The 13302-nt window shown below is 37.4% G+C and overlaps 1 protein-coding gene and 1 long non-coding RNA gene across 2 annotated transcripts in view; one reads left to right on the top strand and one right to left on the bottom strand.

Annotated features, from left to right (window-relative positions):
* Window positions 1-220: 220 nt before the first annotated feature.
* LOC112160622 (protein kinase C-binding protein NELL1) overlaps window positions 221-13302 on the top strand; it is a 400547-nt gene continuing 387465 nt past the window's right edge. Inside the window, exon 1 of the mRNA XM_024295273.2 lies at window positions 221-1010. The gene's annotated coding sequence lies outside the window, so the exon portion shown is untranslated. The remainder of the gene's footprint in view (window positions 1011-13302) is intronic.
* Window positions 1320-3700, bottom strand: LOC118600066. Its single transcript, XR_004949645.1, has 2 exons — window positions 1710-3700; window positions 1320-1582 (listed from the first exon to the last, which is right to left on the bottom strand). It is a non-coding gene; the product is annotated as an uncharacterized LOC118600066 (long non-coding RNA).

Below are 13302 nucleotides of genomic sequence, written 5' to 3'. Positions count from 1 at the left end.
CAACAATGCAAATAAAAACTATGTTCTTTAGGAATCTAATTTTGTAAAAAGTCAGAGCACTGCTGAATGTCTTAAAGGGCCCATTCCGTGGTTTTTTCAGTCTTTCAGAGTAAACTAAATCCATTTAAATGATCATATATAACCTTTGGAACACTAAAAAAAAATCCTTTATGAAATATGAGTCATCTTTGTGGACTATTATAACCGGAAGTAAAACAACACGATCTATGAGGCAGCATGTTTTGCTCCTTATGGGTGCCACCCACATCATGACGTCAACCAGATGAACATTTCATTCTGTCTTCTTTCTGAACCCTTTTCACTTTTATTTCCTTTTCCATCATGCTTGAGTTTACAACTCAAGTTTATAATGTATGTTTTAATTATTAATGAATAAAAATGAAATGAACCTAAATTTATTGGAATGATGACATAAAATCTCTGTATCAACAATCTTCAAAAATCTTCTTTGCTTTACCTTTCTGCCATTGAACAATAATCCACAGTTAAACCAGTTCTCCCAAATTGTCACTTGCTTTAAGGCATTGCCACATATATGTTTATATTTAAATTTGAACGGGAATTCATTAATGGATTTCCATGTGATAACCCTGGTTAAAATTGTCTCTTTTTTCTTCTCTGAGTTTCTGTTTGAATAAATGGTGGTGGACTTTTTACCTACATCATAAGAGAAACTTTGGACTACAAACATGGCTACCTGGGGACTTCCTGTCACACAGGTGCTAGACTGATTACAAACATTACAAATGAGAGGAGAGTCTCTCGGACATCAGCTGGGAAAGGCCTGACCAGAGTGAATATTTGGGAGGGGCATGTCCGGAGTGAACCAAGCACAATGTTGACAGCCACAGAACACACATTATTATGGATTACATTATGAAGGATTACCAAGACGTTGGAGAAGAGTACCAACCGCATTGGTGGAAGATGTTGGAAATCTATCTACCATTGGGTGAGACCTTCACATGCTTCGTCCCTGGACAGATCCGGTAAGTCACATATTTGCATCCTGCGGATGGAGCGTTGATGACCTGCCATCTACTTTAGAGTTCTTTCGTCTTAATGAAGGAGGATGCCAAAGGGACACGATGATTGTATACATAGGAACTATGTTTATAGACTTGGGTGCATCTGGGTGACGGACGGATGTGGAAATTGAGGAAAAAATGAATATTCTTGAGCTGTTTTTGAATTTTTGTGGGTGTGGATAAAGAGAAAGAAAACAAACAATAACTTTTTTTTTTTGTCTGTAAGACGTACATTTATGAAGCCGGATTTAATGACACACAAGCTTCAAATAATTTATAGTGGGATCCTTTATTTTCCCTGTTTGGCAGTTTTAAAAAAAAACTAAATAAACATTCAAACTTAAAAAGTTAACAAGAAGAATACAACAGTGGCACCTAAATGGAGAAATTAAAACAAACATGTCATTTCACTGTTTCATTTATTTACAATACTTATCCCATTGTACCATTTTAAATAAAGAAATCCTACCAAATGGACACATGTCCCTGAAGCCAACAGAAACAACGTTCTCAAATTTCACCATTCAAGACACCTATCAAAACAGAACAAAACATAAGGCTTTCTTGGTGTCTGTAAAACACACTTTTAACCACTGTTCAAAACACAAAAACATCATCTGGCTAAGATAATTCCAGATACAGAACACAAGAAATTCTCACCGATGCAACGTGCAGTCTACCCCCTTTTTCTCCTGTCTTTTGGGATTTTCCCATAATCCTCTATGTGAAATTGGCGCTATCTGAATAGTAAAAACTACGCCCTCTGCTGTCCAAAAGTGGAACATACACAACAAGTCCAGTAACTAAAATACACTTGTTACCACCCGGTTACATTTATACCAGTTTTTTGTTTGTAATGCTTTGTTATATTGCAGAGTATTCTTCCACCAGGAAATAGTCTGCTCCCTTTCTTCTGCCGTCCTACCAATATCCCCCGTCTGCTTGCGCCATTCTAATTTGGATTCATCTCAACATGTTGTGCAGACTTCTCACCAGCCCATGTTTTCCTATGCCACCGCACGAAGTTTGAACACCAAAGAATGAGAGTTTCCTGACTAGCTGGGGGGGTGAAGCTAGTGGATCACCGCTAGCTCGAGCTGCTTGTTTTGTTTTTGTTAGCTTGGGGGCAGATGAGACTCTTCCTGATGGGGGCTGTCAGGTCATGAGGACCTGCTCATTTTTGTGGGTATGGGAGGGGCTGCTGTTGAGAACGCATGTTTTTAGAGGATTACTCAGAAATGCGTAAACTGATCCAAAAAATGCTTTGAGGTCGTTTATAGCGAGAAATGAACATAATAATACACTTAAAATCTAAAAAATTAAATGTTTTATAGTATGGCTCTTTTAAGCTACAGACACACCAGGCATTTGGTATACATGTAAGAACACAAAAACTCAGGGAGGGGGTTCCTTTTCTTGTACCATGTCCACCACCTCCAGTTAGAAGAGGTTTGGTGAAAAATGTTAACGTGGTGCAATTCTTCCAAATTTCGAACCAGGCTTTTTCTCTTTCCAGCTCTATTCCAAGACATATAAGACGTGGTGTCAGAGAGTTCTGGCCGGGCACAAACGGCAATTATTAGTTTCTCCTCCATGATCAATTTGGCACTTCCACAAATTAAAAGTGACGTCATCCATGCATCACTACCAGTCTCTGATTGGCTAAAGTGTGATTTGGTTGAATTTGCAACATGCGTTTAATGGCCACACATTTTCTATGTAGAGCTTGAAAATGGGCGTAGAAACGTGCATAGCTACTTGGGATTGCAAGAGTTTTCAACGCAGTAGCCTGAAACACACGTTTACATAGGCTTTTGTTGCCGCTTGAATGAGCATTGCTTGAGAGGGGTGTGAATGTAGACTCAAATGTCAATTTAACAACCATAAAACTAGAAGGAAGGATTCTTCTTTCAAAGTATGTTATTTCTGCTGCTGGTGTTTCAATTTAAAAGTTATCTTAAAAGGCATCAGTGTCTTTGTTGAGTCTGAATCAATAGACAGCTTTCAAATGGCATGCTTTTATTCAGCTCCGCAAAATCAATATGTCAAACCTCTTCAAGGTGGGGGACACAAGTCTCTTTCTGTATCAAACTCCTTTCCCAGAAACTTTGAGTATTTAACAGTCCTGTTTTCACGCTCATCTTGTATGGATGACATTGTCTTTCTATGGACAAGATCATTTTATTACACTGTTTTGACTGAAGAAGTTCTATAAATATCCACAATGCAAAGATAAAGAAATATTGGATTCTGTTGTTGGATAGTGTTGTTGTGTATATTCACCGATTGCTGCTTCAGCTGACTGTCTTCTCATTTCAAAATCTGTTTTTTTTTTTATTTGAATTTAAATGCCTCTATTACTTGCTTTTTTCTTGAGTTTTGGGTCATGGTGGTCGCAGGCTTATCTCTTTCGTAACAATACAGAAGTGCAAATTCTCTGGTTGCATTTGCCTACAATGCCTACAATGCTATGTTCACACCGACCTCGGCAACCACTTCCAATGAAAAGTCTTTGAAAAGTCTTTGTAAACATATATCGGAATAGAGCTGTGAAAGAAAAACCCTGAAGAAAGATTTGGACTGTTTCAACACTTCATATCAAGCCTCTTCCAACTGTGTGTACATACACTAGTATGGGGTAGCAACAGTCCATTGTGAATACCATATGCTAAAAATATTTTCAAGAACCAGCTTTCAGTGCCTTCTTGAATGCACATTGCATGTCTGGTGTGCACATAGCATTACACCACACTAGGAACAGGAAGGCATCTAGCGGATACTCTTGGAGTTGTCCAATCTCAACGAGATGTCAAGTCATAGTGGCTCTACAGACTCGTATCTAAAAAAGACAACTGTGTGCAACTGTTGAGCAATACTGCAATGTTCTTTAATAAAAGTTTTACAAAGCATGATCAGGAGTGTTTTTGATAAGTATAGATGGACCGTCAACAGAAATCTTTGGGCCGAGGGGGGTATTTGCGAATCCCTCCGGTCCCTAATCCCGCGTATGAGGTGGGATATTTACCTTTCTTTTTTCTGCGTCTGTTTTCTGGGGTGTAGCAGTTATCAACCACGGTTAACCTCCTTCACTACGGCAGACAGCTGATTCAGTTCATCAACCCTAATTGATGCCATAATGGCGGCGCCTTCAGGGGGCGACCCTGTATTACGTCATCTCCCAGAGCTCTGTTAAAGCAGGACAGCAGGTGATGGGACAAACTGATGAACACAGACTGTTCTGTTATTTTAGGGGAAAGTTAGGGTTACTTGAGGTGCTGGTGGAGATGCGGCTAAAAAAATAAGCTCACTGCCTTAATGAGTAACATCAACCACCCTCTACACAATGTGCTGTGTTGGCAAAGGTGAGGTATGAGATTCCCATCACAGATCTGAGGGGTTAAGGGATGTGTTTGCTTCTACAGCTATTTGCTAGGACAGTCCCAATTCTATGCTATTCTACTCAGCAGTCAGTTTCCGCCTTTCTGAGCTTCAGAAATCCGTAACATTCATGACATTTTATGTCATGGTGCTCCCTGTGGGAGAGTGGTGATGACATTGGGACAGTCTGACCCAGACATCCAGGCCAAGACCCAGTAGAGGTGCCAAGCTGGACCATTGCCATTACAACCTTAATGTCCTTCTGTTACTTTTAACACCCTCTCTTTTCAAAATTCCATTTGTCCTTTATGTGTTTTTGTTTCTCGTGTCATGCTTTAAATCGTTGAATATTTCATTGTTTTGAATTTAACATCATACATAGGAAGATTTTATTGATTAACGTGGTTGAAGTATCTTAAGGAAGTTAAATCAACACACTTGTAGTCAGCTAATAACTTTTTTTTAAACAATTTATAAACTGATTTGAAAAACTATTTTAAGGACAAAATGTTTATCAATGTTAACACATCTAACAAAGAAACAGGATTTTTCTTTATCATTTGAGAGATGTGGCCAGAGAAGCTGCAGAAAGAAGCATCTTGTACACAAGAAAAGCCTTAAGAAAACTGATCAAAGGCCTAAAGTTTCAGCTGCTGCAGCTCTGCAGGATCTGCATGCTGGGCATCATGGAAGATTCTCACTGATTTATCTTCTGAAAGATCAGAGATGGTCTGTATTACGCAAAAGAGATGTAGATTCTGTGTGTGTAACTTTGGATCTTTAGATCCAGCATTTGACTCAAGGCTCTTGAAATTATCACGCTAGTGAGAAAATATACTTTTATCTAAGATGTTGGCTTTTAATAAATGAGTAAATTTCAGCAAACTTGATTGTTGAAAATATTTGATTATAATCATTTTCTTTTGGAATTTAAAATATTGTGAGATTGTCTCTGTGTGTGGAGTCATCAGCCTTAAAGCCCATTCAAACTATATTTTAAAATATTGTAAATTTGTTCTCAGTGGTCCTTTAATTATGATTATGCCACTTTTAGCTTGAATAAAAAAAAACTGTGTAGTTTGTTTAAAGACATTTTCTGCAGAGCAGCAGGTGTTCATTAGAAATTCATCTCTGGGTTGTGGGCAGGACTGTTGGCAAGGAATTGATATCCCTGCATTCCTTTGTTTACATTCTCTCCCGTTGGCTTACAGCCCCTCACAACAAAAAAACTAACATTACCGTAGCAAAAAAACTTTAAACAATATTGGAGCTATCTGGCCATACAGCTTTGAAACGGATTCTGTGGAGCTAATTCGGGGCCAATATTATTTAAAACCCAAATAAAATATTTTGAAAAAAAAACATTAGTGTTTGGCCGAAAAAAATGTAAAATGTCCAAAACTTTGTGCTATTCTAAAAGAAACGTAGTTATTTTTAGCTTCAAATGTTCTGTTTTTTAGGTTACAAAACAATTCAAGGAGACAATTCAATTTCAAAACTTTTTTTTCACTTTCAACTCTTCTTGTTTTTCGTTTTCGAATCTGAAAGTTTCAGTTTCAAAACTTTTGGCCCTGTTGTGGCGCGTTGGGGCGGGGCTAACACAAAGGACCAATCAAAATCCATGAGGGTGGTAACTTCAGTCTCGGTGCATTCACTGACTCATAGAACTGTAATAACGGTCAGAAAATGGCTGTTTAGTCTGTACTATCATAGTCTGAAGTTGTCCCAAGACGGGTGTAAAAACCACGTAGAAATCGCGTGTCCAAAACGCTGATCTAGCCCGTTCAAAGCTCCATAAAATTCCAGCTCAGACGAGGAAAATTAAGATCTATTTGTCTGCAAGTGGACATTAGCCCAGCCATCGCAGTTGCTGAAACCTTATAGGTTTTATAATCCAGCATGATTTAATCAAAGAAATACTCATAAATGTAGTTTAAGTCTGACATTCTTTTAAGTTCTACATCATCACTAAAATGCTATAAAACATTAAAAAAACAAATAACACAATTTTCCTTGGAGTGGGTCCTTAAGTGAATTAAAAACCGCCTACCTCAAATGCCCACATCCTTTACCCCAAACTAAATTGATGTTAAAACTGCAGTAGGAGAAACGGAGAAGATACATGTTTTAATTGCAATGAAATTAAACAGATCAGAGAGGTAGAAAAACTTGTTTTGGAATTAAAAACACCAGAAAAGCTGATAAATGAAAAGGCTATTGAGTCAACGACTCTGTAAATTCTGAACCATGACCTCTGTGAAAGAAAGAAATAAAAAAACAGTAATAGAAAAAAGCAGCCATAATATTGATCCTGTGAAAAAGTAAATATTTTCAGGCCTAAATTCCTTTTTTTCCATTCTTGAGGTTTAAAGAATAGGGACTTGCACTTATTGTATGACATTCTTTTTCATGAAAACCATGAAATGAATCTGCAGGAAAACACGTATGCTGTTTTGAATGCATGCATTACGCCCTGGAAACTACATTATGTTGCCAATGACGGTGCTGATGGAGGAAGGAGAATGTCAGACAGTTTTACCCTGTTTTCAAATCAGTTTGGCTTTTTCAGTTCCCTGAGTTTCATACAACCCACTGTTGCTAATCATTTCAAGGTTATTACAAAGCTCGAATGCAATCACACCGAGGTAATCACAGTGCCAGTCATGGTTTTTAATCCCTAAACAAAATCTGAAACAGCAAATGACTCCCTGCAACAAAACAAGCAGAAAAGTGTAGCACGCCACTGCCTGAGAGCTTAAAGGCCAAATTCATATGAACAATAACTAGATTGGTAAACTTCAGTGAGCAAATTGGATTAACCGGTTCTTTATTATCTGAGGATCTGGTAAAGGTTTATTTTTGTTCAGAAATGACTAAACGCATGTGCCCAAATGCATTTTAAACACAAGCTAATGTTTACTCACTGTTTTAGTAGGACAAAAGATTGTCAAAAATATTATTAAAGATCAATTACATTGATTAAAATCCTTAAAAAGTAGGAGTTAAAACTTCGACTGAGTCTTGTGAATAGTTTTAATACTTATACATTGTATTTGTAAAGTGCCTTTCAAACTCAAGGTCACCACACAGCTAAAAATACAGAAAAGATCAAACACAGTATGGTAGAGAGCAGCAACGGCTGCATTCACTAAACCAGAAGTCTTGGAAGAGAAAAAGGGGATTTCATGAGGGAGGAAAGCAGACACAACCTCAGGAGTACCAAAAAGAAGAGTACACAATGATGTGGGATGAGCAATGCAATTCATTGATATGGTGTGTTTAAAAAAAAAAGAAAAACAAAGAAACGTTTATACTGGTATAATGCGCTGAATATTTGGCCACCGAATCTGTTCGCCTGAATACAGTATTTCCCGCCTTATTCACAGGAGTTAGGGACAGGAGACCTCTGCGACAACCCCCCCGGTGCAGCTCTGGCAGCACCTTTGGAGACGAAAATTTCATACAAGAATCTTGAGTTGTTGGAGTTCTTGTGATGAACTGGAGGAGTCACCTGACTGAAAAAAAATCTGCGTGAAATATACGTGAAACTGCCAATCTATATGCTCAGACTTGTTTTAATTGAAAAAGTGGTGTAAATTTATTCTAGGTTATTACTAAAATATTTAAAAGATTAAGGCCTAATTCAAATTCTTCCCTTCTCCTTTCCCCTATTTAGCCCTTCAAATGGAGAGTTATGGAAAAATAGTGTCTCCGAATTCAGACGTCACAATAGTTGCTGATCAGCTTGCGATAGCGAAAAGCTTCCAGTGCTCGAACAAACACAACAGCGGTTGTAAACTTAAAAAGGTCATGTAAAGTCATTACATTTAAATGTAAGATTTTGTGCTTCCAAGCACGTGAAGAAAAGCGCTTCTCCTCCGCGGCACAATGCAACGCGGTTCACCCATACTACGGCGGGCTCTGTATCCTTCAGTTTGGAGGTTTTAATCATAAAAAAGACCCCTTCAACACCCTCATTTGATATTTGGCCACCATTCAATGTTCTGCCAACCGTTTTATTTATTATTCGGCTTCAGACAAAAATGTTCACTTCGGTGCATCCCTAGAATCTTATAGTAAAAAGCTATTGATTCTAGGACTAGGTCATGATTTCCTAATTCTTGTCCTTGAAAAGTTCTATAGTGTTTGCTTGTTAACTCTAACTTTATTAGCTAGATTTTAGTAATAATTGACTGAGATCATAGACACGTTAACAAATTATTCCATTAAAGGAACGATGACTGCTTTAAATCACATCATAGATTAAAAAAAAGTATCCCCAAAAGGACTGCCAGAGAAAGAAAATATTTACAGAAATCTGTTTATCAGTGTTTGTCATTTTATTACTTATCTCTTTCCTCCAAACCACGGCTGTTACTCTTTGATTTTCAGATCACACATCCCAAGAGCCTAGGTGATGGGTCCATATTTTGCTTCCTGAAAAAACTCAGTCAGCCCCGTTCAAGAAGTCCTAGATATTTCTGATAGCAGGGCAGGACATAGCTGCCATGAATGACAGTTGACTGGCTGGTGTGACCAGCAGGATGGCAGGGTCTTATCAGGAAGCTGTCATTCCCAGGGAGAAAGCAGCACTCCTTTAATTACGATTAATCCAGGTAGAAGCCAGCCAGTCATATCGCAGATGTCACACTGGGCAGCTAAATGTGGTTGTCAGACATGACTTGTGTTGGAATCCAAGGGTGCATTTCTGTTCAAACCACTGAGCTGTCACCATGTTTATCAGAGTCCAATGCAGTGTGACTGCTGGGAGGAGAGAGAAGAAAAATACCTCAAACACGAAGGAGAAACGCACATCAATCAGAACAATCCTATTTCACTGGGATGGAGTCAAAATAACAGATATACCATGAAGATAATGATAGTGAAAAGTATATATTTTTATACACCTATTGCTACATTAGTTTGCCTTAATATTTTGCTTTTATATCCTTCTACCTGAAAAGAAAAAAACAGCAATGCAATTCATATAATACAACATATGACTGCAGAAAAGAATGTACATGCTTTCTTTCTTTTTTATAATCCAGTTAAGCTTGGCTTTCTTTATATTTCTTTAAATTGTGTTTTTTCAACAATAAACCAGCATCTTCGATACAGATACAAGATCAGCTAAAATGGCTTCTCCAGATAAGTAAAACGTTTGCAGCTTTATGCCGAGTTCACACCGGAAGCGCTGCAAAGTGGTTTTTGAGTAGTATCAAAATGGACATACTTTGCAAAACTGCAATGGAAACACTTTTTCCGAATTAAATGAGTCACATGACAACCAACTGGATACTTGTGCAGTGTGTGAGGAGCTGGTTGGGTTTTAGCTGGTGTGGTGCTGGTTGGTTTCGGTCTCTTTTGCCTTCTTTGTCCTTAGCAGTCTTACACTGCTAGGTTTTGTTATTTTAGTTTGGGTGAGACCTTGGTAGTCTTAGTTTGTAGGCTTTGATTGTTTTCTTTAGGTGGTTTTGGTGAGGAAGCCATTAGCTGTAGACTATGACGGGTCAGCGGTCTCCCTGTCTAATTTTATGTTTGGCCAAGGTCCCGATTCCTTTTGGTTTGTCTTTTTGTTTCAACCAGCACACTAATTGTTTTTCCCTTTTGATTTTCATGACACAGTTTCTTTGTTTACTTTATTTAATAAACTGTGCTCCTTTTTTTCACTGGTGTCCAGTTTTTGTAATGGTCCCATTTGTGGTTTTCCCTCTGGACTTGAGCCAGGTCTGCCCGTTGGGGCTGTAACACACAGCAACACGTAATTAATCAAAGTTGAGTGTGTCATGCAGAAATGTGGGATCTACTGCTCTTCTGTAAAATTGCCAACCACAATTTCCTAGAATTGCATAAGAAGCAGGTCATTGGCTTGTATAGGACGCAAATTATTAAGGAAGCAAATTTATGTGCAATCTTTTTTTTTTTTTACTCTAAAATGCATGTACATGTATGTATTTTGTACATAAAGGAATGAGAGAAATACTTGTTGAGACAATAAGCTAAAGGAGTTCTTTGCAAATGTAACTACACATTGTAATTAAATAAAAGAACAGAAAAGTGAAAAATTGAGTGAATATTTTTGTATGTTCGGACCCCGGTCTACCAAGCTGACAGAGTTACTGAAACTCTCGCCAAATTATTTAGAGACCCCTGGTTTAGAGTAAACAATTAACCTATGAAGTATGTTTTTGGACTGTGAGAAGAAACCCCCCAAAAACCCACGCATACACGGGGAGAACATGCAAACTTCAAATCGAAGGGTCCCGGCCATTATTTGAACCAGGACCTTCGCGCTATCGTGCAGCCCTCCAAGAATTAATATTTAGACTGAACACAGCCACATTTTGTAACTAAATTTAATTTTTACAGTCTAGATTGATTCTCTCTCTTGTTCAGAGTTTTTTTTTCTTACATTTTTTAAGAGTATCCTGAGGTAACCTCTTTTGTGAATAGAAGTTGTGAAAGTATTTAATCCAAGGTTTTAGACAATTAAATCAAGTCATTCGGTTGCAGATCTTTGACTGATAACTAGGTTGAAGGCTACTATCATTTCCACTTGAGCAGTATTATTTTAAATTATGACTATTCATACTTCTGTAAAATTTTTGTCCATTCTAACCACCTTTGTGAATTGGACTATAATGACATGGTTTAGGGATATTAATTTTGTAGATAACATGACCTTTAAAACAACATTTAGTGGATGAATAAATAAAAACGTGTGATAAAGCTGCATCACAAGTTTCAGGACATCGTCTGAACGTTTTTGAAATAAGGATTGTCTGTACTATTTTTACTGGGTGAATGAGTCTGTGACTATAAAGCGCTTTGGGCCTTCAAGGAAGGTAATACAGTGCTATATAAGTATATGCCATTTATAATTTGAGCAGAGATGAGACCAACTCCATGTTTGACCTTCGTGCTTAGACTTATTTGTAATACAGAGTGGGCCCTCGTTTATTATGGGATTTCTGTTTTAAAAATGAAAAAAATAATCTGCAAAGTAGTCCTATTAATTTCTTTGCAGTTATTATTTATTCTTTAAGGCTGTAAAACTCCTCACTTAACACTTTACATACTTTTCTCAGACAGAAATTAACATTTGTATTTTTTGTCTCTCTTATTTAAGCTCCCAAGTTCAAACCTTCTTACTCAAACTAGTTTCAGTCTTACAGAATGAAAACACGATCTGCAGGGTGAATAGAAGTTTTATGTAAATTATTTTTTTACTTTAGGCTACAGGTGTCAAAGCACAAAGAGGATGATTGACAGAGTTCTTATTTTAAAGTATTTCTTTAAACCGGCCAATCAGAAGCCAGCTTTAAACCAGCCAATCGGGAGCCAGCTTTAAACCGGCCAATCAGGGCTAAGCTTTAAACCGACCAATCAGGAGCCAATTTTAAACTGGCCAATCAGGAGCCGGTTTTAAACCGACCAATCAGGAGCCGGCTTTAAACCAACCAATCAGGAGCCGGCTTTAAACCGACCAATCAGGAGCCGGCTTTAAACCGACCAATCAGGAGCCGGCTTTAAACCGACCAATCAGGGCTAAGCTTTAAACCGACCAATCAGGAGCCAGCTTTAAACCGGCCAATCAGGAGCCGGTTTTAAACTGGCCAATCAGGAGCCAGCTTTAAACCGGCCAATCAGGGCTAAGCTTTAAACTGGCCAATCAGGAGCCACCTTTAAACCGGCTAATCAGGAGCCATCTTCAAACCAACCAATCAGGGGCCACCTTTAAACCGGCCAATCTGGAGTCACATGCAGCTCAGGATAACTGTGTTGTTTTGTTAATCAGGAGTTGCTTTTATATTTCAATATATTTGAGCTTTTTCATTTCAAAGTTATAAGTAGTTTTAATTTCATTTTTTTCCTCATTTTTTTTTTTTTTATTCTTACAAAGCAACTTTGATTTATTTGAATGACGATGATTCCCTAATGGAAATCAAGGTTCGTTTGTGTCATGTGATCAGGTCAACCACTCAACCATCTTATCCTATGCTGCACAACATTAATTACAAGCTGCCCAGAGCTGCACTGAGATGACCCTGTTTGGCACAGAGCATCTTTTATTTTGAAAATGAGTTTGAAAAAAATAATAAATCCAATTTTGAGAGCTGCTAGGTTCTTCTTGTATTTTTGCTCTTGTGCATGCCAAGAAATAGAAAAAATTCATATTTATTATTAAAAAAACAGAGGTGATGAATGCAAATCCAAATAACTTAAAGGCTAAAGTAAAACTATACGGCTCCTTCTAGGTTTTGATTAGTAGAAAACGAGCCCAAATGGCTCTTTCACTGTTAAAGGTCGCTGACCTCAGGTCTAGAGAGACTGACAGTGTAAAAAAAATAAGAAAAAAAGGAATTGTGTTGCATACTTATATAAGATTTTTATGACTCATTCATTGTTTACTATTGCCCAAAGCATTTGTGAGTCCATTACACTGCTAATTTATGCTTTTTGTATATTTATTTAATTTCATATAAATAAATATTTACTTGTTTTATTCCTAACTTTAACTGGTAAAAATGTAATAGCGTCAATGTGATGTTAACATTTTCAATATAGAATGTTAAATTAAAAAAGTTATTGAGTTACTGTGAACGTAGTTGGTAAAGTCTGACTGACAGACTTATCTGACTCCTGTCTCAAATAATGTGTGGCTTATAATCAGGTGAACCCTATAGTCCAGATGAACCTTTACCATGTTCTAGATTTTTATTACTGCAATATGCAACTTTAAAATTACATGTCAAAATGATCCTAATTAAAATCTTCTTGTAGATATCACAGTAATGTGGTTTGCATTATTTGCTTTTTCACAAAAGTAATCAGTCAAATTAATATAAGTGTACAGTTTTACTCGCAATTTTAT

The sequence above is a fragment of the Oryzias melastigma genome, linkage group LG3 (genome assembly GCF_002922805.2).
Source record: "Oryzias melastigma strain HK-1 linkage group LG3, ASM292280v2, whole genome shotgun sequence".
Taxonomy (NCBI): domain Eukaryota; kingdom Metazoa; phylum Chordata; class Actinopteri; order Beloniformes; family Adrianichthyidae; genus Oryzias; species Oryzias melastigma.
This window is presented reverse-complemented; position numbering and strand designations above follow the sequence as displayed.